The sequence below is a fragment of the Ceratotherium simum genome, chromosome X (assembly GCF_057802395.1).
Source record: "Ceratotherium simum simum isolate JZ-2026a chromosome X, ASM5780239v1, whole genome shotgun sequence".
NCBI lineage: Eukaryota > Metazoa > Chordata > Mammalia > Perissodactyla > Rhinocerotidae > Ceratotherium > Ceratotherium simum.
This window is the reverse complement of record NC_141940.1, coordinates 80215740-80238121: the sequence shown is the minus strand read 5'-3', so window position 1 is coordinate 80238121 and position 22382 is coordinate 80215740. Positions and strand designations below refer to the sequence as shown.

General features: G+C 41.0%; 1 pseudogene; it reads left to right on the top strand.

Moving 5' to 3' along the window:
* Nucleotides 1-11650: 11650 nt before the first annotated feature.
* LOC147911904 (large ribosomal subunit protein eL21 pseudogene) lies at nucleotides 11651-12124 on the top strand (annotated as a pseudogene).
* The last annotated feature ends 10258 nt before the right edge of the window (nucleotides 12125-22382 follow it).

Sequence of the window (22382 nt, the reverse complement as noted above, 5' to 3'; positions counted from 1 at the left end):
ATGCTTATCACAAGTCAGAGTTTAGGTGCCCATATTTTACAGAGTAGGAAACAGAGGCCCAAAACAAGGAAGAGACTTTCCCATGGCAAGGCTGGTGGTAGAGCTGATGCAAAAACCCAGATCTCCTGGCTCCAAGTTGAGTACTCTTTCTACTAGGTTATGTTGCCTTTTTGCTTTGATGAGAACATTTGTTAACAGTCTTGAGCTCATCATAGGAAAATATTGAAGGAAGATGAATGTTGTTCCTGGCAATAAAGGAAAGAATAGATTCTGGAAAGTGAATAAAAACACAATCATAGCCCGTAAAATGATATTTTGGTCAATGATGGACCACATATATGGTGGTGGTCCCATAAGATTAGTCCCATACAGCCTAGGTGTGTAGTAAGCTATACCATCCAGGTTTATATAATTATACTCTATGATGTTCACACAATGACGGAACTGCCTAATGACGCATTTCTCGGAACTATCTCCGTTGTTAAGCGACGCATGACTGTATGTTTGCTAAACGAGAACATGATTATCTATCCACACATGTCCACACATATATACAGCATATGAAGCCCCTCTGAGCAGCAACCAATCAGGAAACAACTCAGTTTTATGCTTTATATCCTTTCAAACTCATTCTCTCCAGATACCTGGGCCCATTCCAAAACAGGTAACATCTTTTTAGTAATGATCTGCATTTTTTTCAGCCAAACTTCTGTGGTGTCCAGCCCTCCTCCTTTCCCTCTCCATTCCCAAACTCTGGACCTTTCCTCACTTGAGTAGAGGAAGTATTACTTGCTGTGAAGTGTCTTCTGGTAAGGTTGGCCTTAAGGCACTCCTGAGTGCATGAGGGAGTGGGAAAAAGGTCTGGCTGAGTGAAAGGCTGGAAGTTGGGGACTCAGAAGGGGCTTTCCAAATGGAAGAGGCCATATCGTTCTGCCATTTCCCACTCTACTGGGGGGAGGTAATGAGATTACCGTGGAATCAAGCTCCTTTCTTAGAGAAAAGTCTAATTGTGGAATGGATTCTGGTATTTGTTACTAATATTTCTCACAAGAGTATCTTGGGTGAACTATCCAAGAGGGAGAACCTGTCCCTAATAAGCCTCCTCCCAAACCTCCCTCTCCCCAAATCCTTATACACCAGCTGTTCTCATCCACTCACTCTGCCCCAAGCAGGCCTTCTGGTCTCCACTCCTTTACTTATATTGTTCCCTTACCTAGAAATCCCTACCACCATCCCAGTCTTATCCACTTTCAGATCACAGACTCAGACATTCTTAATTTTGGACAAGACCTTAATGATAACCTGCCACGTCTCTTCTATCTGATATCTGAAGGCTTTCTTTCCATTTGGTCAATCTAGTTTCTCTTACTTCACTATCCTTGCGAGACAGCTTTTTCTATCTTTGAACAGGCTCAAATTTGGGACAAACTTTTCCTATACAGAGTCTGGCTCCCAGTTTCTCATCCAGAAAGCCTTTATGAAGCACTCTTTCACCAATTCAGTTGCATGCAGCCTCTAGTATTCTCCTTGGGGGATCTCTCCTTCCATGTTTCTCTCAGACTTGAGATATAAGAGGCAGTCAAAAATTACGAACATACACAATGGAATACTACTCAGCCATAAGAAACGACGAAATCCAGCCATTTGTGACAACATGGATGGACATTGAGGGTATTATACAAAGTGAAATAAGTCAGAGGGAGAAGGTCAAATACCGTATGATTTCCTTCATTAAGTAGTAGATAATAACAACAATAAACAAACACATAGAGACAGAGATTGGATTGGTGGTTACCAGAGGGGAAGTGGGGAGGGAGGAGGGCGAAAGGGATAATTCGGCACATGTGTGTGGTGATGGGTTGTAATTAGTATTTTGGTGGTGAACATGATGTAATCTATGCAGAAATAGAAGTATAATGATGTACACCCGAAATTTATAAAATTTTATAAACCAATGTTACTCCAATAAACAAAAAATTAAAAAAAAATTACGAACATCAAGAGATACCTTGAAGTCAGAGTAGAAAACAATCACAAATTTTCTAACTACTGACACCAGGCTAATCGCACCCGGAAAGCTTATTAAAATTTAGATCCCAAGGCCTTACTCCCAGAGATTCTAATTCAGAAGGTCTGAGGTAGAGTTCAGGAATCTGTATTTTAAGAGACCAGCTCTCAGAATGCAAGCCAGGCCTGGAAGGGTCTTGCATATACCAAAGCTTATTATTCTCACAATGTTTCCTATTGGACCAGCAGCATAATGTCCAGTGGGTAAGGGTTGAGGGAGTGGGGATGTGAACTTTTCTCCTGAAAGACCCATCAAAAGGAAGTTCAGGGAGCTCATCATCTCTAAGAAGAGAAGGCTCTTCTTTATGATCTGAATCAAATCGCAAAATCCTCACACTTACTCCCAAGTCTGAACGAGTAGCCCGGGCCAACAGAAAGACTTCAAATGTCATCCCTGCCTGAAGTGAGGGTTAAGAGTTGGGGAGCACAGGATGAGGCTCCAACTCCTTACTCTGGCATTCCAGGGCCTCCCCACTTTTATCCCATTATTCCTGTCTCAGCCTATTTCCCTGCCAACATCCTGGTTTCCTGGTAGGCTGGTCTTCCCCTTGAGTCATAAGCTTCCCTGGATGACTGTATCTACTCATTGTACCATTGCCTTTCCACCGTTATCATCCCCTCCTCCCCTGGGATTCATCATAAAGCAGCTGAGGTTGTTCCATCAGGGGTAGCAGAGTGAAGATAACCCACCTTTGCTTTTGCATGACAAAATACAGTTTACAAAATATTTTCATATCTTTCATGCAATGCCTACTAAGTGTAAGGCATTGGACTAAGATATTTTATACACATTATCTCTAATCCTTATGAAAATCCTGCATTTTACAGATGAGGAGACTGAGAATCAGAGAGATTAAGTGACTTGTGCAAGGTCCATCAGCTAAGAAGTAGTGGAGTCAGGACTAGACTCCAGGTCTCTTAGCTTAGAGCTGTTTGCACTTCATCCTAATCCTTTTTACTGCGGTCCTCTAGACCTGCTTCATCTGTGTCTTTGAAAGCCCAGGAGAACTGTAGGCTGGGATTCAGGTTTTCTGCAGGGCCAAACTCACTGCTTTATGGAGATTTGGGCTGCCGGTTAATGTATAAGGAAGTGAAAACATGGCTCAGAGAGAGAATGTGTATAGAGGAGCAGCAAAGAAAACAGGTTCCTGAAAGGCACCCACTGTGCTGTTAAAAAGGAAATTAGAATCCAAAAGGAGCAATCATCCAGGCCCCAGCATCGTATCCCTAAGCAACAGAAGTGCTGGAAAGGAGATCCAGATGCTAAGAGCCTTCCTCTTCAGCTGGAGGTAGAGGCAGGTCAAGCCAAGCTTGCCTGTAGCTTGTCAGGGGCATCTGCCTCTCCACAGCACCTTCCTTTCACTCACCACTGGTAACTACTCGAGTTTCCAGTCAGTCCTGGTTAAGGGATAAAGATTTCGGAGGCCCCCAGGAGGAAGCAACTGCTGAGGAAAGAAAAGACAGGTCCCACATTGGCAGTTTGATGTTTGGGAAATGGGAGGAAGGGGAGGAAGAATCTGTAGAGGGCAAAAAGGAAAAAGATTCCCTTTTCCCATCCGTCAAATGAAGGGTTTGGGCTGTGAGGTCTTGCCAGCCTCAAAAGGACTTAAGACTTCATGTACTTGGCAATACTTGATTAAGAGCAGAATGTATGGTACCAGACTGCCTTGATTCAAATCCTGGCTCTACCACTTTATAGCACTGTGACCTGAAGAAAATTACTTGACTTCTCTGTGCCTCAGGTTCCCCAGTTGTACAGTGGGGGATATTAATAGCACTGAAACTATAAGATGGCTATGAAGGTTAAATGAGGTTAAAACACATAAATAGCTTATAACAGTGGCTGACACGTAAGTGCTGTATAAAAATCAACACAGTAGTTAACGTGAGCACAGACCCTGTAGCCAGACTGCCAGGGTTTAAATCCTGGCCCTGCCATTTACCAACTGTGTGATCTTGGGAAAATTATTTAATCTCTGCATGACTGAATATCCTCATGTGTAAAATGGGGATAGTGTTAATACTTACCTTATAGGATTGCTGTGAGAATTAAATGAGTTAATATTTGTAAAGCACTTAGAACAGTACCTGGCACAGAATAAGCGCTACATAACTATTTGCTATCATTATTAGAAGTATTATTGAGAATAGCTGGGAACTAATTCATATTATTTTTCTTGTCTCCTGGGGTCAGAGATCAGGAACTTCACCATTGTAAAGCATGGAGCTATAAAGGCACAACTAGACTGTCATTAACAGAATTTGAAAAGCACAAGGTGTGTTCTTGCCCCACTGTCCTCCTCCCTTTCCTCCCCTCTCCACAGAAAACACTCCAACTTGTTCCAAGCTTGCATAGGGCTTTATGTATCTAGATATCCAGAGAAAAACGTAAAATTCTTCAGCCCTAATGCAGGAGGCAATCACTCACCTTTGACATACATTTACACACTGGTTTTGCCATTAGGATCCTCGGTGTCAGCAACATCCTTGTAGCTACATGTGAAGTAGCCAGTGTCACCAGCGTCTGTGTAGAAGATGGTGAGCTAGCTACAAGTAACAAGGGAATTATCAGAGAAGGGGTGGTCTGAGATGCAAGCCCAACTCCCTGTAGGCTCAATGACCCAGGTCCAGGTAAAGGCAGCCAATCCCTTAGGAGCACAGCACAAAGACAACATGCTGGGTTAGGCATGGAAGGGACAGTGAAGAAGTAATGTTGCTCCAGCCCCCTGACTTGGATTCTGAGGGAGAGTTATAAAAGATAGCTTGATGATCAAGAAAGAATTGGCACAGGGAGTGGAACATCTAACTGTGGGCTTGAGGAGCATCTGAAACCATGAGACTCATCTTTATCCGTTTCCCTGCCCCCCTGACATCTCTTCTTCTCCTCAAATTTTACCCCTAGCCCAGCTCCCTCCACCAATAGATGGGCTTTGAGGTTTTGGCAATAAAGTCCTAAAGGAACAAGGAAATATTAAATTAAGTGATTTCTAAGGTCCTTTCTGGATTTGTTGTTTCCACTTGGAAAATGACAGTACCAAGATTCAGGGAGGTAAATGTTCTTGCCCAGGAAGTTGCTGGCAGGGCCCAAACCCAAAGTCATATGTACTAGGTCCCAGTATATGTTTTGTTTTTACTTTTGCCTTTACCTCATTGACTCATTGAATTTCAAAGGCTTTTCCGGAAAATGAGTTCTGAAAAGACATGTGGCTGGATTATCACTCCCTGTATTTTGTGGGAGGGGACCATGAAAAAAGTCAAGTTTAAATCCATTGCATTCGTTCCATATGCAAACAAAACATTGGGACTTTATCTCCTTGTCTCACCAGTGATTATTTTCTCCTTCTCCCACACCCTCACAGTAAGAAGAAACTGTGGTACAATAATCAAAAAATGCAGGGAGGGCAGAAGAACCCGGATATTGAATCTCAGCGTTACAACTGTTTAGTTATGTGGCTTTAGCTAGTTAATTAAGCTTTCTGGGTCTCAGTTTCCTCATCTGTAAAACAGGGAATATGATCTTTCTCTTCCAGAGTATTCAGAAGATTCATTGAGAGACTTATGTGAAAGAGTTTTACAAATGCAAGCCATTGGCATATGTGGGAGGCAGTGGGAGCCAGATTTTGACTCCTGTTCTCGTGTCAAAGACAGACACTGTTGCTCATATCATATCATAGCATTTCCAGCATTCACTCATTTATTAGACCACTATTTATCATGGTCCATAAATTCACTGAAGTGAACAGAAGGTCAACCATGAAGGGGTGTGGGGGCAACTGCTCACCTTGAGTGCATTTTTCAAAAGCAATGTATTTCCAACCATTTTGAAAAGATAATATGTTAGCATGATTGTGGTTAAGACTGCTAAAAAAATAAACAAAAGATGAGGGTTTATAGAAAGCAAAACCAAGAGGGGAATTAGGTAGAGAATAACAGTGCATGCACTGCCTGTGCCCCACTCCCTCCCGCATCTGGCTTCTGTACCCTGATGTTAGAACCAGGTTTTGTCTTTGTAGGTGGGAAAGAAATGAATCCACATCAGAGTTTCTCAGCGTGACTCTAGGGTCCTCCATTGGCTGTCCACTACCTGCTAAGGGAGTCTCTGCTCCTACTTGAACTCTGGCCTCTTTAGGGTATGTCCAGCCCCATTCTGGGGTCTTCAAATAAACTGTGGCCTCAGAACCAGCCTAAGAGAAGGTGTGCCCTGTTATAGACTAAATTGTGTTCCCCACAGATTCATATGTTGATGCACTGACGCCCAGTATCTCAGAATGTGACTATATTTGGAGATAGAACCTTTAAGGAGGTAGTTAAGTTAAAATGAGGCTGTTAGAGTGGGCCATAATCTAGTCTGATCAGTGTCTTTATAAGGAGAGGAGATTTGGACACACAGAGAGACACCAGGGATGTACACACACAGAGAAAATATGATGTGAGGACAGAGAGAAGGCAGACATCTGCAAGCCAAGGAGAGAGGCTTCAGGAGAAACCAAACCTGCTGACATCTTGATCTTGGACTTCTAGCCTCCAGGACAGTGAAAAAATAAATTTCTGTTGTTTAAGCCACCGAGTATTGGGTATTTTATTATGGCAGCCCTAGTAAACTAACACACTCCCTGCACTGTTCCCAGCTGCCATATGAAACTCCATTGTTTTTGTTGAGCCTTGGATTCCATGAGAACTTGTTCCTAGAGTTCCCATTTCCTGTCACCTTCTTGCTTCACCTGACTGGAGTTTCACATTTGCTCCTTAGAGCCAACAACAGATACTATACTCTTCTGGTTTTCACCCTTGTGTATGTAGTATCTCTAACTATTCTGGGCAATGTGCCAGTCCAACCTAGCCTGGTCTGTGAAGTCCTCAGGATTATCTCACATAGTTTTCCCCGACCCCAGACACAGGGAAGCAGACAAACAGACAACATTTTGGGTTCAAGTGTAGGCAAAATGGTTTCTATAATGCGCAACATAAATATTTTAGGCTTTGCGAGTCTCTGTCACAAATTCTTCATCTTTTTTTATATCCTTAAAAAATATAAAAACAATTCCTAGCTTATAGAGTCTAAAAAAATAGACTGCATGGGCTTTAATTTGCTGAGTCAGAATCCAAGCCCCTATTTGATGCTTGAATTCAACCTACTGAGCCTCAGTTTCAATACCTTTATTGATGTGAAACTCACTACCATCCTATTTTCTGCCAAAGTAGTCCATTCTATCACTAATGAAATCTCTGACAATGTTTGTTTCAATATAAGAAACAACTTTGCATCACACTGGAGTTTACATCCATTGCCTCTATAGGGAATCTGTGGAAATATGCCTTACCAAAGTAATCCAGCATCAGCTGGACATACATTAGATCAGCAGACTTGCTGAAGAGGAGGCACAGGAATAATTATTGAGGGTGATGGGTTGGGAGTGGCCAGGGTATGAGGATCTTTAGGGAGAGCAGACCTGGGCATGAGAGCAAAGGCAAAGGCCTGGAATGAGTAGTTAGGGGTGGAGGAAAAGGAGAAACTGGCTAAGTGTGTTCACACAGCATGCTCCTGATTTAGACCCATTCTCAGCTCCCATCTCTGAGGCTCTGTCAGTCTCCTCCCTGGAAATCTGGTTGAACCTGAGAGGACACTTCTTAAAATATTCCAGGAAGAGCAACTGAGTTCCAGAGACGCCAACAGCAGATTCTCATGCCTGTGCCTGAGCAGCTGGATAATTGGAATGACTAGGTCTCCTATTACTAATAACATTTTAAGGAGAATCACAGCCCAGAGGCTTGGGCTTTCTCACAGGCTGATATATTTCTCCCACCCACCTTCTACAGGATGCTGGATTTGCCTGACAGACCATCAAAGACCTGCAGCTTAAGGTTTGGAAACTTGGGCAGCTTGTGCCAGGAAGCATTACTAAAGCCCAGCTGAACAGAGTGACACAATTCCAACACAAGGAAGTGTGGTCCATTCCTGTTGGATGTGGGCAAGAGAATGTGAGCTCAGCCAGCTGCACAGACTTGCCAAGCCTTGGAAAGTGTGGAGAGTTACAGGCATGTTGACACAATGGAAAATCCAGTGGCTTGGGAGTCGGGAGGACTTGGTTCTAGTATTGGAAATTTGGCAAGTCCCATCTCCTCTCCAGGCCTTGGTATCCTCATCTGTAAAGTGGAGCTGATAAAACCTACCGCATAGAGTTATTGGGAAGATTTAATGAGTGATCCATGTAAACTGCTTGAAACAAAGCCCAACATGTAGTATGTACCCAAGAAATGGTATCTATTACGGTTTTCAGCATTATCTGTCATGGGAATCATTCTTGAATCATGTAATTCTCTCACCCTCTACTTCCAATACATCAGAAAATCCTGTGGGTTCTACCTTCAAAATGTATTCAGGACCTGACCACTTCTCCCCCCCTCCACTGTTGGCACCTTGGTCAGAGTCCCCATAATCTCTCACCTAGATCACTGCAGTAGCCTTTGACTCTTGCCCCCTATAACTCATATCCCTCACAGCATCCAGAGGGAGACTTTTAAAAGATATATCAGGCTTCATCATTCCCTTGTTTAAATTCATCCAATAGCTTCCCATGACACTCAGAATAAATCCAAAATCCTCATTGTGGTCTACAAGACTCTGCTACCTCTCCAGTCCAATCTCCTATCATTCTCCCCATTGCTTATTTTGTTCTAGCCACACCAACTTCTTGCTGTTCCCTGACCATGCCAAGTTTACTCATATCTCAAGGTCTTTGCATGACACTTCTACCCTGACCAAACTTTTTGAAGAAACAGCTCCCCTTTACTCTCTGTCTCCTTACCCTGCTACTTTCTTTACAGCACTTATCATCTTCTAATATACTATACAATGTTTTTATTTATCTTGTTTGTTATACGTGTCTCCTACTAGAATGTCAGCTCCATGAAGGCAGGAATCTTTGCCCATTTCGTTCACTACCATATCTTCTGCACCTAGTTCAGTGGCTGGCACAGAGCAGGTGCTAAATAAATATTTGTTGAATGAATATATGAGGAAAACAATCCCTTTTCCTGCCTATTTTATCAGGCTGATGTGGGGCTAAAATATATCAGGCTCTTGAAACTGCTTTGAAAGATGTATAGTCCAACTTTTAAGCCTTTGTTGAGACTATTCCCTTTTCCTAAATGACCTGCATTCCAAATCTGTCCTGAAATTTCCATTCAAGAGCTCCGAGGGCGGCCGGCTCTGTGGCTTAGCGGTTAAGTGCGCGCACTCTGATGCTGGCGACCCGGGTTCGGATCCCGGGAGCGCCCCGAGGCACCACTTCTCCATCCAACGCGAGGCCGAGTCCCATGTACAGCAACTAGAAGGATGTGAACCTATGACATACAACTATCTACTGGGGCTTTGGGGGGAAAAAACTGAATAAATAAAATCTTAAAAAAAAAAAAAAAGAGCTCCGAGGGAGCTCCCCTTTAACTCTAACTTCCCCTTTGGGGGTGCCTGTCTCTCTCATTCAACTGTGAGGTGAGACCCCAGAAAGCATAGAGTATGCTTTACCCAGTTGTGTATATATGGCCATTTCCACCACCAACCAGAGTATTGTGCCCAGTACAACAATCATACAATGAACTATTCTTTTAATCATTAATTTATTTCTTATTTGACAATCAGGGAAGGGATTACTATTTGTCTGCATCAACAAAATCTTTTCCATACAATTAATAAATGAAGGAGCATATATATGAACCAGTAGGAAAAAAAGGCATCTATAATGTTTTAAAAGTGATAGATTATGAGCTTTCAAAAATTCATTTTAGTGTAGTGGGAACTGTAAGTAAGGTAGTAGCCCTGCCACTGTCCAGTTGTATGGCCTTGAGCAAATACTGTCACATTTTAAGGCCTCAAATTCCCAATTTTTAAAAGGGGTTTATAGGAGCCCCCTATATTTCTCAAACTCTCTGAGAAGTCATTTGTGATTAAAATAAGCCATACCTCTTTCTCTCATTCCCGCACTCTCACCCCAGGCACTATTAGCCTGTCCCCTAGATGAGCTTTCTCTGGGATCCTCCTAGCACTAAAACAAATCTCCCCAAAAGTACCAACCAGCTTCCCTGCCAGAGCCAAGCTTGTCTCAAATGCATCACCTGGAGTTAAGTGTCTGCAAGTTATGATTAATAAGGGCTGGGATTTATGAGGTCAAAGGTCACGGAAAGAGGCCCTGGGAATAAGTATGATCTTTGGAACATGACAGGCCAGGACACCTGCAGGCAATTGGTGGCAACTCTTTTACTTGCTAGCTAATACGTCAGATGCCATTCAGGGTCATTGGGGTAAAGTGGTCCTATGTGAGCAGGGGCTAATAATGCACTAAGGCAGACTGCTCAATCATGCTTTACACCCAGAGAAGTGGCTGAGCTGGCCCACAGGTGGGGAAAAGACAGCCTTCAGAAACCAAAAGTCTATCTCAAATCCCCTGATCAAAACTCATCTATACTGTTGGAAACTCATGCAGTTAGGAGAAAAGGGCACCCCCTGGAGGCGAGTACAGGAATCTACAAGACCTAGCATGGGAGGACCCCACCCTCCAGTGATGCTATGAAAACAGAAATTAAATATCACCACTATCACTGCACTTTATCTAGTGTAAATCATTAGGCATGGCAATATCTGTTCTCCTCTTTTTTCATAGTAATAAAATCTTCACTTTTTTAGTTGGGCATATGGCCTCCTGGAAAAAAACGCTACTTTCTCCAGTGTCTCTTGCAGCTAGGTTTGGCCATGTGACTAAGTTTTGGTCAAGGAAATGAAAGCACAAGTGGTGTATAGCAATTTTGGGATGTGTTCTTAAAGAGAGAAGGCATGCTTTTACCTTTCTTTTTTCCAACTTACTAGAATACAGACGGGACGGCTGGAGTTTGAGTAGCCATTTTGGACCACAAGGTGGAAACCATTAGTTAATGAAAATGGATCTACAATACAGAAGGAGTCTGAGTTTCTAATGATTTCTTGGGACTGGCATGCCAGCCCCAGATATCCACCTTTTGGGCTTTTTCCATGAAATAAGTAAACTTTATGTCTAAAAGTCATGGTTAACTGGGGTTTCCTGTTGCGTATATTCCAACCTAATGTTGACTGTTACACTGGGGTATTGGTTAGCTCAAGAAAGAGAGAGAATTATACTTTACTTTCAGTTCAGTTCAATCCAACACACATTTATGGAGCACCTACACCTATATCTAGCACAGAATTTGACCACTCCTTTCTTGAAACCATCCTCTCCCTTAGAGCAGTTCTCCCTTGTTTCTCCCTCTTACCTATTCTCCACACACTTTCCCAACTCCCCTTCCTTCCCATGCAATACTGAAGCACAGGGGCTCAAGACTGTGACCTTGATCCTTTTCTCTCCTCACTCAACACACTGTACTTTATTACCTTCATCTTTTCATATAGTTTTAACTCTCATCCAGTGTCTGTGAATGATTCTCACTTCATCTCTAATCTACCTTCTCTCCCACACCCCCATACCTACTGTTCTTCTAATGTAAATTCCTGTTGGTTCTTTCACACTGAACTTCTACTTTTTCTGCTAAAATTGCCATCTTCTAGTAATTCACCAAAATGAAGAACACGAAGGGAAAGAGAAGAGGAACCTACTACAAGTTCTCTAGATATTTTTGAAAATATGAAATTATTCCTTTAGCCACATACAAGTGAATCTGTGTGATGCTGTAGATATCAATGGAATAGGTACCATTCAAAAAGAGTGCCACAAAACATAACTATGACAAAGCAGAGTCTACAGGGTCACACATTGTACTGTTGGCATTGTTGTAAACAAATAAAAGCAATATTCTTACCAAGAGAATTAATATACATATTGGGCATATTAAGGACTTGAAGAGTCAAATTAGTTTCCTGAAATGTGTGAAAGAAAATAATAAGAAAAAGAAGCGAGCCAAAGAGAAAGGCACCCGGATTCAACTGAAGAGCTAGCCTACTCCACCCAGAGAGGCACATTTTGTGAAAACCAGTAGCAAGTAACTTGATTTTCTGGAACCTATTCTCTGTTGTTTTTTCTTTTTTAAATAAAGAATTTGGAGTGTGATCAAAAACTTAACTTTTTAAAGCTCCCTACCATGAGTCTTTTAATCAGGAAAAGATCAAGTGCCTTGAAATTATTACCTGCAGGTTATGTCAAATGTTGCACCAGACTGGATCACCACCTGATCTCCCAGAATGCTCAGTTCTGGTTTCTTCAGGGTTTCCTCATGGGCAAAACCTGAACCAAGATAAAATTTTTTGCTTTTAGAATTTTTTAAAATTCGTCATTAGATATATCCAAATATCATTCCACATGTACAAATTGATATGTATGTGAAGCCAATTGTTGCCTTTTCTATAATAGCAAAATATTATAAACAGCCAAAATGCCTACAGATAGGGGATTGATTAAATTATGTTACATACATATGATGGGATACACAGTTGTAAAACAGAAAAAATGAAGTTCTTTGTATACTGATATAAAGCAGTCTCCAAAATAAATCAAAGAAAAGCAAAATGGAAAATAGTATGTATAGTATATAACCATTTTGTGTAAAAGAAGAAAAATTTATTTATTTATGTATGCATATAACTGAAAGACATACAAGATATTAGGTATAGTTTGTTGCCTCTGGGGAGGGAAACTGGGAAGATAGAGGATAGGGGATGTAATGGAGACTTTTCACTGTATACACCTGTGATAAATTGAATCATTGTTTGCCATTACTTTTCATTACTACCCACTAGAGTGGGAAAAGTCTATTTACTTGTCCCATTGATGTTGGGCTTGACTATGTGACTTAATTTTAGCAAATGGAATTTGGGTTGAAAATACAGTGCTCCAGTTTCAATCCGAAGTCTTAATAGACATTGTACATTTCTGTTCAATCACTTCCTCTTCTACCATCACCATGAAAAGAACTGGACCTAGGTAGGCCACTGCTCCAAGGAGAATGAGAGGCAACTGGAACACACCTAGACCCCACAAGCTCAAGCCAAACCCAACAGAACCTAGATCAGCAGAACACCAAATGACCCACAGTTGCATGAGCAAGAAATAAATATTTAATATGGTATGGCACTGATGATATTTTAAACATAATTAGGTATATTTGAAGTAAAATGAACTGCACAAATTTAAATTGTACAATTTGTTCAGTTTTAACATATATATATGCACATGAAACTATCACTACAATAAACATAACTAATCTATCCATCACCCCTAAAAGTTTCCCAGTGTCCCTGTGTAATCCATCTGTCGCTCCACTGCTTCCCCCAGGCAACAAATGATGTGTTTTCTTTCACTATAGATCAGTTTGAATTTTCTAGACTCCTAAATTAATTGAATTATACAGTGTATACTCTTTCATGCTTGGCTTTGTTCACTCAGAATAATGATTTTGAGACACATTCTTGTCATAGCATAAATAAATAGTTTATTCCTTTTTATTTCCAAGCAGTATTCTATTGTTTGGATATATTACATTTTGTTTAACTATTCTTCTGTTCATGAAACATTTGGGATGTTTCAAATATTTGGCTATGATGAGTAGAGCTGCTATGAACATTTATGTACAAGTTTTTGTGTGGACATACATTGTCATTTATATTGGATAAATACCTAGGAGTGGAATGACTGGGCCATGTAGTAGGCATATGTTTAGCCTTTTAAGAATCTGACAAACTGTTTTCCAAAGTGTTTTGCACTCCAACTACAAATGAATGGGATGACGTACAACTATCCACTGGGGTTTTGGTGAAAAAAAGGAGGATTGGCAATAGATGTTACCTCAGAGCCGGTCTTCCTCGGCAAAAAGAGGAGGATTAGCATGGATGTTAGCTCAGGGCTGATCTTCCTCACACACACACAAAAAAACAAATGAATGGGAGTTTCAGTTGCCCCACATTCTTGCAAACATTTCATAAGATCAGTCTTTTAAAATTTTAACCAATATAATGGGTGTCTAGAAGTATCTTATTGTGCTTTTAATTTGCATTTCTCTGACGATTAATAATGTAGTGCACGTTTTCACGTGCTTATTTGCCAACCATTAACTTCTTTTAAGTATCTGTTCAAATCTTTGGCCCTGCTTGGGGAGTATTTGTCTTCTTCTTTTAGAGTTGTACGAGTTCTTTGAACATTCTGTATAAAATTCCTTTGTTTGATATATTTGATGCTGGTGCTGGGTTTTGGGCTGGTTTGTTAGGCAGCAGTTTTGAAGCTGTAGCTGATCTGTACAATACCCTTATGTTTATTTTTAATTACATACTCTAAGAATAAATTGCCTATTCAAAATAAGTAAGTACAATTTAAGTAAATAAGCCAGTAAACAAATATATTTCTTGCCAATTGTTTCAAGTGAAAGGAAACTAATATTTATTAAGTACCTAATAAATGTGCTAATATTTTACATTCTTTAACTCACGGGATCATGAGATAGGTAGTATTACTATCCTTCTTTCTACAATTTAGAAAAGTGAGGCTACAGAAAAGAAAACTGAGGCTCAGAGCCAGATAGCCTATAAGTGGTAGGGCTGGGATTCAACCTTGGGTGTGACTCCAAAGCATGTGCTCTTTTCATTAAACTGCACTATTTGCATCTATGAAGTATATCTTATCTTTCTCCCAAGTCCAGAGCTAATGTCCAAGTGCCAAAATACCCAACTAAGCGGTTAAAATAGAACTAAAGCTGAATTGTATTGCGTTATGGTATTATGTTACATTACATTTCATAGCAATATTCCACAGAACATTTTATTCCAGGTCTATGGAGAATTAATTTATCCTTTTTTCTGAGGTTCCAACAACGTACTGTGAGACCATAAATAAACGTCTTATTTCACTCTGCATTATGGCAGAGTGCTGTGTTTCCTATGTCCGGCCCTCTCAGAGATTGGGAGCTCCCTGATGTTGGCGACTGTGTTTACTTGCCTGTGTACCTTCACTCCAAAGCATATAGCAGAGGTAGCCCCATGGCCAACTCAAGGAACATACTAGGTACTAGACTAAGTGATGCCGTGAGTACAACAGAGGCTTCAGACATGGTACTTTCCTCTCAAAGAGCTCACAGTCTAGTAAGAAAAACAGACATCAACAAATGATTGCATTGAATATGTTAAGCACTACAAAAGGTATGAAAAAGCTCTGGGAGCCCAGACAAGGGAATAATCAATTAAATAAATGTTTGTTGAATGAATAAATTATGTATTTTGAAGGATTTCAATAATTCCTCATATCTAGGGCAGAGGTTAAGAACACAGAATGTGGAGGCAGAACATCTGGGTTTGTGACCTAATTCTACCATTTATTACTTGTATAACCATGAGAAAATTACTTAACTTTGCCACAATTGTCTCATATATAAATAATGGGGATAATAACAGAACCTATCACATAAGTTTGACATGAGGATTAAATAAGTTAATACATTGTAAACCTATTACTTGCCCATTAAGTGCTATTGTTATTGTTGTTATTATTATTATAACACAGCAGTATTTCCCTTCATTTTCTGCCTCAGTGCTTATAATTTCCACCATTAGCATCACTACTCAGGGCTAAGAAACTGTTTCCTGAACCTGAGCTCCACCTAGGAATAGAAAAGTGTGTATGTGAAGACAGGAGAGACGTTTCCATGAGCTCCCAGAACACTTGTGTTCAGTATAGATTGATACCTCAGTATAGCTGTTGGTTTTAGTTTTTGAAAGTGCTTTTGTAGAAGCCAAAATTCTTCAGTAACACTATTTATATTCCCCAGTTCCCACTTTGGGGGGGAATTTGCCTTGTCTGGTGAGAGAAGTAGAATTGAATGAGCCAAGTATACAAAGAACACAGTCTCTTATATTCAGGGAGGACATTACCACACAAGTGCATGTGTACACACACACACACACAAACAAGCACACAGAACACTCTCACAACTGTTGTCTCTGGGTTCCAGGGAATGGGTTAAGGAGTCACTCTTACATTAAACTTAGTGCTTTCCGTTCTACCAAGCATGTTATATACACACACTTACAAATTACCTCTAGTATATCCATGAAGGATATGTTATTAGATCCATTTTTCTTATGAGAAAAACTAAGACTCAGATGTTGCCTTGCCCAAAAGCTACACAACAAGTTACAGGAAACACCTGGGACAAATTAGATTCAAAACTAAAATATCTGGCTCTGGTCAGGTTCACTTTCTGCTAGATCATAATCACCCTTTTGAGCCACCGCATGTACCTACTGCAGACAAAGGGAAGAAAAAGGGAGAAGAAATGTGCGTGTTTCTTTAATGTTGGGAGTAATGACCCCCCCCTTAACGCCCATTTACTTCCCTTCTGCTGGTCTCCTGCTAGTTTTCTATTCATTTTGAGCTTGCTTAGATTTTATGGACTTTTTTTCTCTGTTGGCTAAGAGTTTGTTTTCCTTGGAAGCGATGGAGGGTGAGTCCTCAAGAAGCAGAGAGAAAAAGCCTGAGAATTGTCTTGTTCTAACAGAATATTTCCAAAATCAATGTGAGAGTTTGGAGTATACACAAAAAGTACAGAGAGAGAGAGAAAAAACATGGGCACATTAGGGGACTGTGTGATCCCTCTCCCTTCAAATTCTGTGCTTGTTAACAACAGCAACAGTGTAGTTTGGATAGGGCCAAAATAACCAAAAAGTACCTGAAGTTTAGATGTGCTAATGGCTGAACTGCGAAGATCTTGAACTGGGACCATGAACACCTTGCTGCTCCTTTGGACTGTCTGAGCAAGGGGTGAGGGAACTTGGGCTTGTAGAGAAACTATGCTATAAAAGTAAAACAAACTAAAGCAAAAATGTAGGAAAGTCAATTAAATAAGGGAAGGCCAAAGAAGATCTTGTGTACCTCTTTCCTGGACTAAAAGAAAGAAATATCTTTAGAAAAAGTCAGTAACTAGAATCCAGCAGCTTGAAAGAGAAGAATTTTGATATAAATTTGAAGCATTGACATGGGTCCCAGACAGTAAGGATCTTAGTCCTTTGCTAGCCAGAAGAGTTACAAGAGTGAATAACATTCAAGCATGGCTAACATTCATCAAGGGATATTACAAGTATCAATAATCACTACTATTATCCCATTTTTCTGATGATAAAACTGAGACAGAGAGGTTAAGTTGCTCAATATTACACACTTAGTAAGTGGTAGCACTATGATTTAATCCAGGCAGTTGGTTCCAAAGCCTGTGCTCCTAACCACCATAGTATACTGTCCTAATCAGTAGCCAGCTGGCAGGGCTGGACCAGTGCATTGTGGCTGAATGCCAGCCCTCCCTCTGATCATTCTTAGCCTGCTTTGATGCTTTGAGAATACGTGTGGAAAAAGAGTGAGACTGAAGTACTTATAACTCCCCTAGATAAAGGGGTTTAGAGCTGAAAGGGATGGGAAAACAAAGGAACCTCAAACCAAGTTCTTTCCTGTACCTCATACAGCCACCTCCCCTAAAAATCATTTCAATCTGTAGCTGACAACCAGGCAATTTCCTTTCGAGGTTCCGCCAAATCATACTCCAAACTCTACAGCTGCCAGTGATGAGACAAACTCACTTCTACCCCTTCATACCAACATTGGCCAAGAGGAAAAGCTAGGCCTAGGTTGTCAATATATCATCAGCAGGAAAATGTGTGCCCTTCTGAAGAAGCCACTTAGATCAAAATGATGTCTCTCTTTAATCACAAGCCAAGGTCAGGCAGATTTTTTTCTGACCTTGCCTAAGGACAGGACAGGCTTTCTGGTGGTGCCAACTGCTGATCAGGGGGAAACACCATGCAGGAAGCTGGGGAGTGGAAGGGGGCACTTCTTAACAATGGTACTCCAGAGACCCACAGAAGCACTCTCCTTTCCCTTCCTCCTGCACAGGCTGTCTCTAGAAGTCTTCTACTTCCCTTTCTTTCACTATACTCCAAAGAAGCCTCTGTCACCTATGATCTTGGCATTTGTACAATTTCTGAAGAGTGTAGATAACTGGACATGCCTCTTCCATTTTCTCAAAACTATGCTTCCAAAGAACAATATAAACTAAAACTCACTGTGCATGGGTCTCCATATGTGACTTCCTTGAGGGTGAAGACTCCCCTTTAGGGAAAACATTCAATCAGCACTGCAAATGCCACCAAGCAGAGGGCAAAGCAGGCTGAAGGCTTCAGCTCAGCAGCAGTGAGCCTAGGGTATACAATTCACTGTGGTTCCATCTCCCAGAATTTGTGGCTGCTTCTCTGCAGATTGGCTGTGGGTGGAAACTTTCCTGGGATCAACAGGACCTAGCTGTGTCCGTTCTCAGAGAAAGCCTGCCCTACTTTGTCTCTGTCAGGACAGTCTGGATGGTTGGCAGATAAGACAAATGGATTGGGTGGAAGAACTGGCCTACAGGGGCCTGTCTGCCTCATCAAATATCCTTTTGCTAATTCTGGCTACAGATCCTGTTCCAAGCTCCCTTCAGAGGAGGAAATCAATCAGCCCTACAGTGTTGACATTCAGAAAAACCTCTCTGAGTACAAGGGGACAAGCATGATATTGAGGCAAGAGTATTGGGTTTGGTGTTACATGCAATGTATGACCAGGGGCTAGCTGAGGAGAAGACTCATCTGTCAGACATGGGCAGAGGTAGAGTAAATAATCTTCCAGGTCCAGCCAGACTCTGAGCAGCAGAAAAGTAGAGTGGTTAAGAGTACGGGGTTTGGAGCTGACTCCCTAAGTTTGAATTCTGACCGTCTCACATATTAGTTCTGTGACTGTGGACAAATTACTTAAGCAAGCTGTGCCTCAGTTTCCTAATCTGTAAAAGGGAGATGATAATAATAGTGCCCACTTGATAGGGCTGTTGTGTGCCTTATGTGGGTTAATATGTATAAAGTGCTCAGAAAAGTGCCTGATATGTAGCAACATTCAATCCACGTTAGCCTTTATGCATCAAGAGGCCTGCCTTCTAAGCCAGACCCTGCTCCTGACTGGCTGTGTGATCTTGAATATATCACACCCCTTGTCCTTTGGGCCATAGCTTCCTTATCCATAAAAGGAGGGGGACTTGGCCAGCCAGTCTTTAGAATTTCTAAAAACCCCTTTTCACTCTGACATCCCATGGTGTGAAAAGTTCATGAGATGGAGAATATGAATGTAGTACCCATTCTCACTGGATTCCTGGCGAGGGTGATGCTTTGCAGGAAGCCTGTTTCCCAGAGTAGCTGGAACTACGGAGCAAGCACGGTTGCCCCAGGGGTCTGAGGAGTTCAAGGCCATTCCTCCAGAGTTTTGACCTTTTTCTTTAGCAATTCATTACTCAGCCCCATTGTCTCAATTGACAAAGAGCACTTGGTTTCCCAGAGCAGCTTTCAGAGGGAGATGACACATGAAATACAGAGACAGGACTTTATCAGGGCCCTGAGTCCTGGCTGGACCAGCCTGATTGATGAATGTGGTGAGTTGGGGGATGATTAAGGAGGAGGGAAGAAACATGGTTTGTATGGTATGATTTACATGACAGATTTGAAATTGAAAACAACCACAGATCTGGGAACATTTGCAGTTGACTATAAGTCAAGACAGACCCAGACAAGATTTGTAGCTTGTGCAATGTGGCAAATGAGAAAAAAAGTACTTTTGTTGACTGTGACTGAATTAATAAGTCAAAGGGGAAGGCTCCAGTTTCTCTGGTGAGTTCCACGAACAGAACCCTCATAGATATATGCTTAGAAGCTCACAATCAGTCACATTGCCTATAGTAGCCTTCTGTGGCAGGGGCAGCTAATTGTCCTGTGGTGACAATTCTCTAACACAGTAATGGATTTTCTAGCTGAGTACATGGCTGTCCAGAATAAACACTTTACATCCTCACTTCCCTTACAGCTAGAAGTAGGTATATGATCAAGTTCTGGCCAATTGGATGCAAAATTGATGGGTTTAAGTTGTTCCTGGTTGTACCATAAAGGGAAAGAGTGTGCTTTCCCACTGTTTCTTTCCTATGGTTGAAATATGTATAAGGTGATAGACCATGTGGACAAAGGCAACAACCTAGAGACAGTCGAACAGTAAGAGAGAAGGAACCTAGGTCCCTTGATGATATTATAGAGCAGAGCTCTGGACTACTTGCCTTCAGACTTTTCTGTTACTCTCCTATTTTAAGCCCTATTAAGCCCTATTATACAGGCTTATTTGTTAGAGCAAATCTATGCCCTACTATACTTCCCTTTGCTAATACACTAATAATATAACTACAGAGTTCTATATACAGCCTCTGGATCTTGCCTTGTCATTGAGCAAAATCTTTTGGATCAAGATCTCCTGCCAACAGAACTTTTAATCACTAAATGGAGTATTTATTTTAAATATACAATATGTCAATTGTGTGCTAGGTACTTTATTTATAATTTGTCAGTACACCTCATGCCAATAAGGTCATCCAGAAGACCTGAGTGTAGCCAAAAGGCAGAGGAATCTGTGTGTTGCACAGGTGAAACAGAAACTTCCAGCACTTTAGGGGTGACTTGAGTTTCCGTTGTCTACCTTCAGATTCCTGGCAAGAAAAGATTACATTCTTGACATTATCCTCCTTGTAGTCTCTTAAGGAGTGGAGGGAAAATTGAGTTATGATGTCCACTGGGCCATTTGCTATCAGGGTTGATGGTCCAATGTGCTTTCATTGACAAGGGTGGCCTGAAATGGGAAATGGAATCATGTGCTCTGAGGATGCCAAAAAATCCTCTTGAAGTTACATTCATCTCATCAGTGTCAATAATTCCTATCCATCTGTGTGAGGCTAGCCAGCAACACAAAGGTGATGATGAATGTCAAAGAAGGAATGTTTCACATGCTCTGTGATTAAAAACCCTAGACTAGAGCAAGTATCTGCTGAACCACAATGCTTCTGTCAAAAGTTATAGTTATGGGGCAGGAACTCATCAAATGCCATTCCCAAGACTCTCAAATAGAATCTATTCTCACCTCAGCTTATCTACTAACACTATGAGTGAGCTGTTTGCTTCTCAAAGAAGCAGATTTTGTACATCTGTGAAAAACACAAAATAAGTTTTGCAGGGATACCTTTGCAAGACATAGTCTCCAACCTGATAGTTTAGACTTTTTAATAATTTAATTCTGAAATTCGAGTTCATGCAAATGCTGATATTTTATAAAATATAAATAGCAAACACACACCAAAACAACTTCTGGCATCTTTCTTCATTTCTTCCATATTTAAATCAGAGAAATTTGTCTTGGCTTCCATGTTAGAATGACCAAGAGAAGGTGTCATTTGGGATTCACCAGGAAAGTTTTATCAACTTTATTGAGCTATTATTTACATAAAATGAAGTGCACACGTTTTAAGTAGATAGTTCAATGAGTTTTCACGAATGTAAAAGAGCCATGTACATCAGGAGACTTTGAAGGCTCATCTGAGGGACTTGTAAGCCACTTGTCAGCAACACTTCCCAACAAGCCAGTTGCCTTGGAAATGACCAGATAGGACCAATAGAGACCCAAATTGACCAATAGGAATTTTGAATGAAAAAGGACATAGCTGAGTTTTGGAAATTTCAAATTAGCCTATGTGTATTGTGTCATTATCCTTCAAAAGTATTTACTAGAACATAACAATAACCACATCTTACATTTAGACATTTTAAAGAAACTATTTTGTTTTTACTATCTTACTTGATTGTCTTAATAATTATATGAGAGAAATAAAACAGAAATTATCATCCCCATTTTACAGATGAAAGAAACAAGCTCAGAAAGGATGAAACTTACACACAGTGAGATAGTGGCAGAGCCAAGACTAGAATCCAGTCCTACTGGTTGCCCACTTCAGCTTCCTACCAGTGACTAGACCATACTCAAAGGAAGAAAAGATGAAGAGGGGCGAGGAAAAGATTATAATCACTAAATACTATGTGCTATACATTGTGCTAGGTGCTTTACATATGAAACTTTTTTCAGTCTTGCAACACCCCAGAAATGTAGATATTATCATTTCCATTTTATAGACAAAGAAACTGAAGCTTCAGAGAGGTAACAGTGTCACTGACTAGGAGCCTTGAGAAACTCAAAGGTGGGTTTGGAAGCAATTAACTGGTTTTCTAAGTTGTTTCTTTTCCTTTTGTATGTTAAGGAGATGTAACCACCAGCCATCCTGAAACTGACCAAGTGAGGCACTCAAGGGAGATGTAACCAGCAGCCATCCCCAAACTGACCAAGCCTCACCACAAGAGCTGTGCCCATTACCTTTGCCTTATTTTTAATGCAAAGATCTCTCCAGGAGGAGCTTAGGTCTCATTATGTGGAAACATGTTC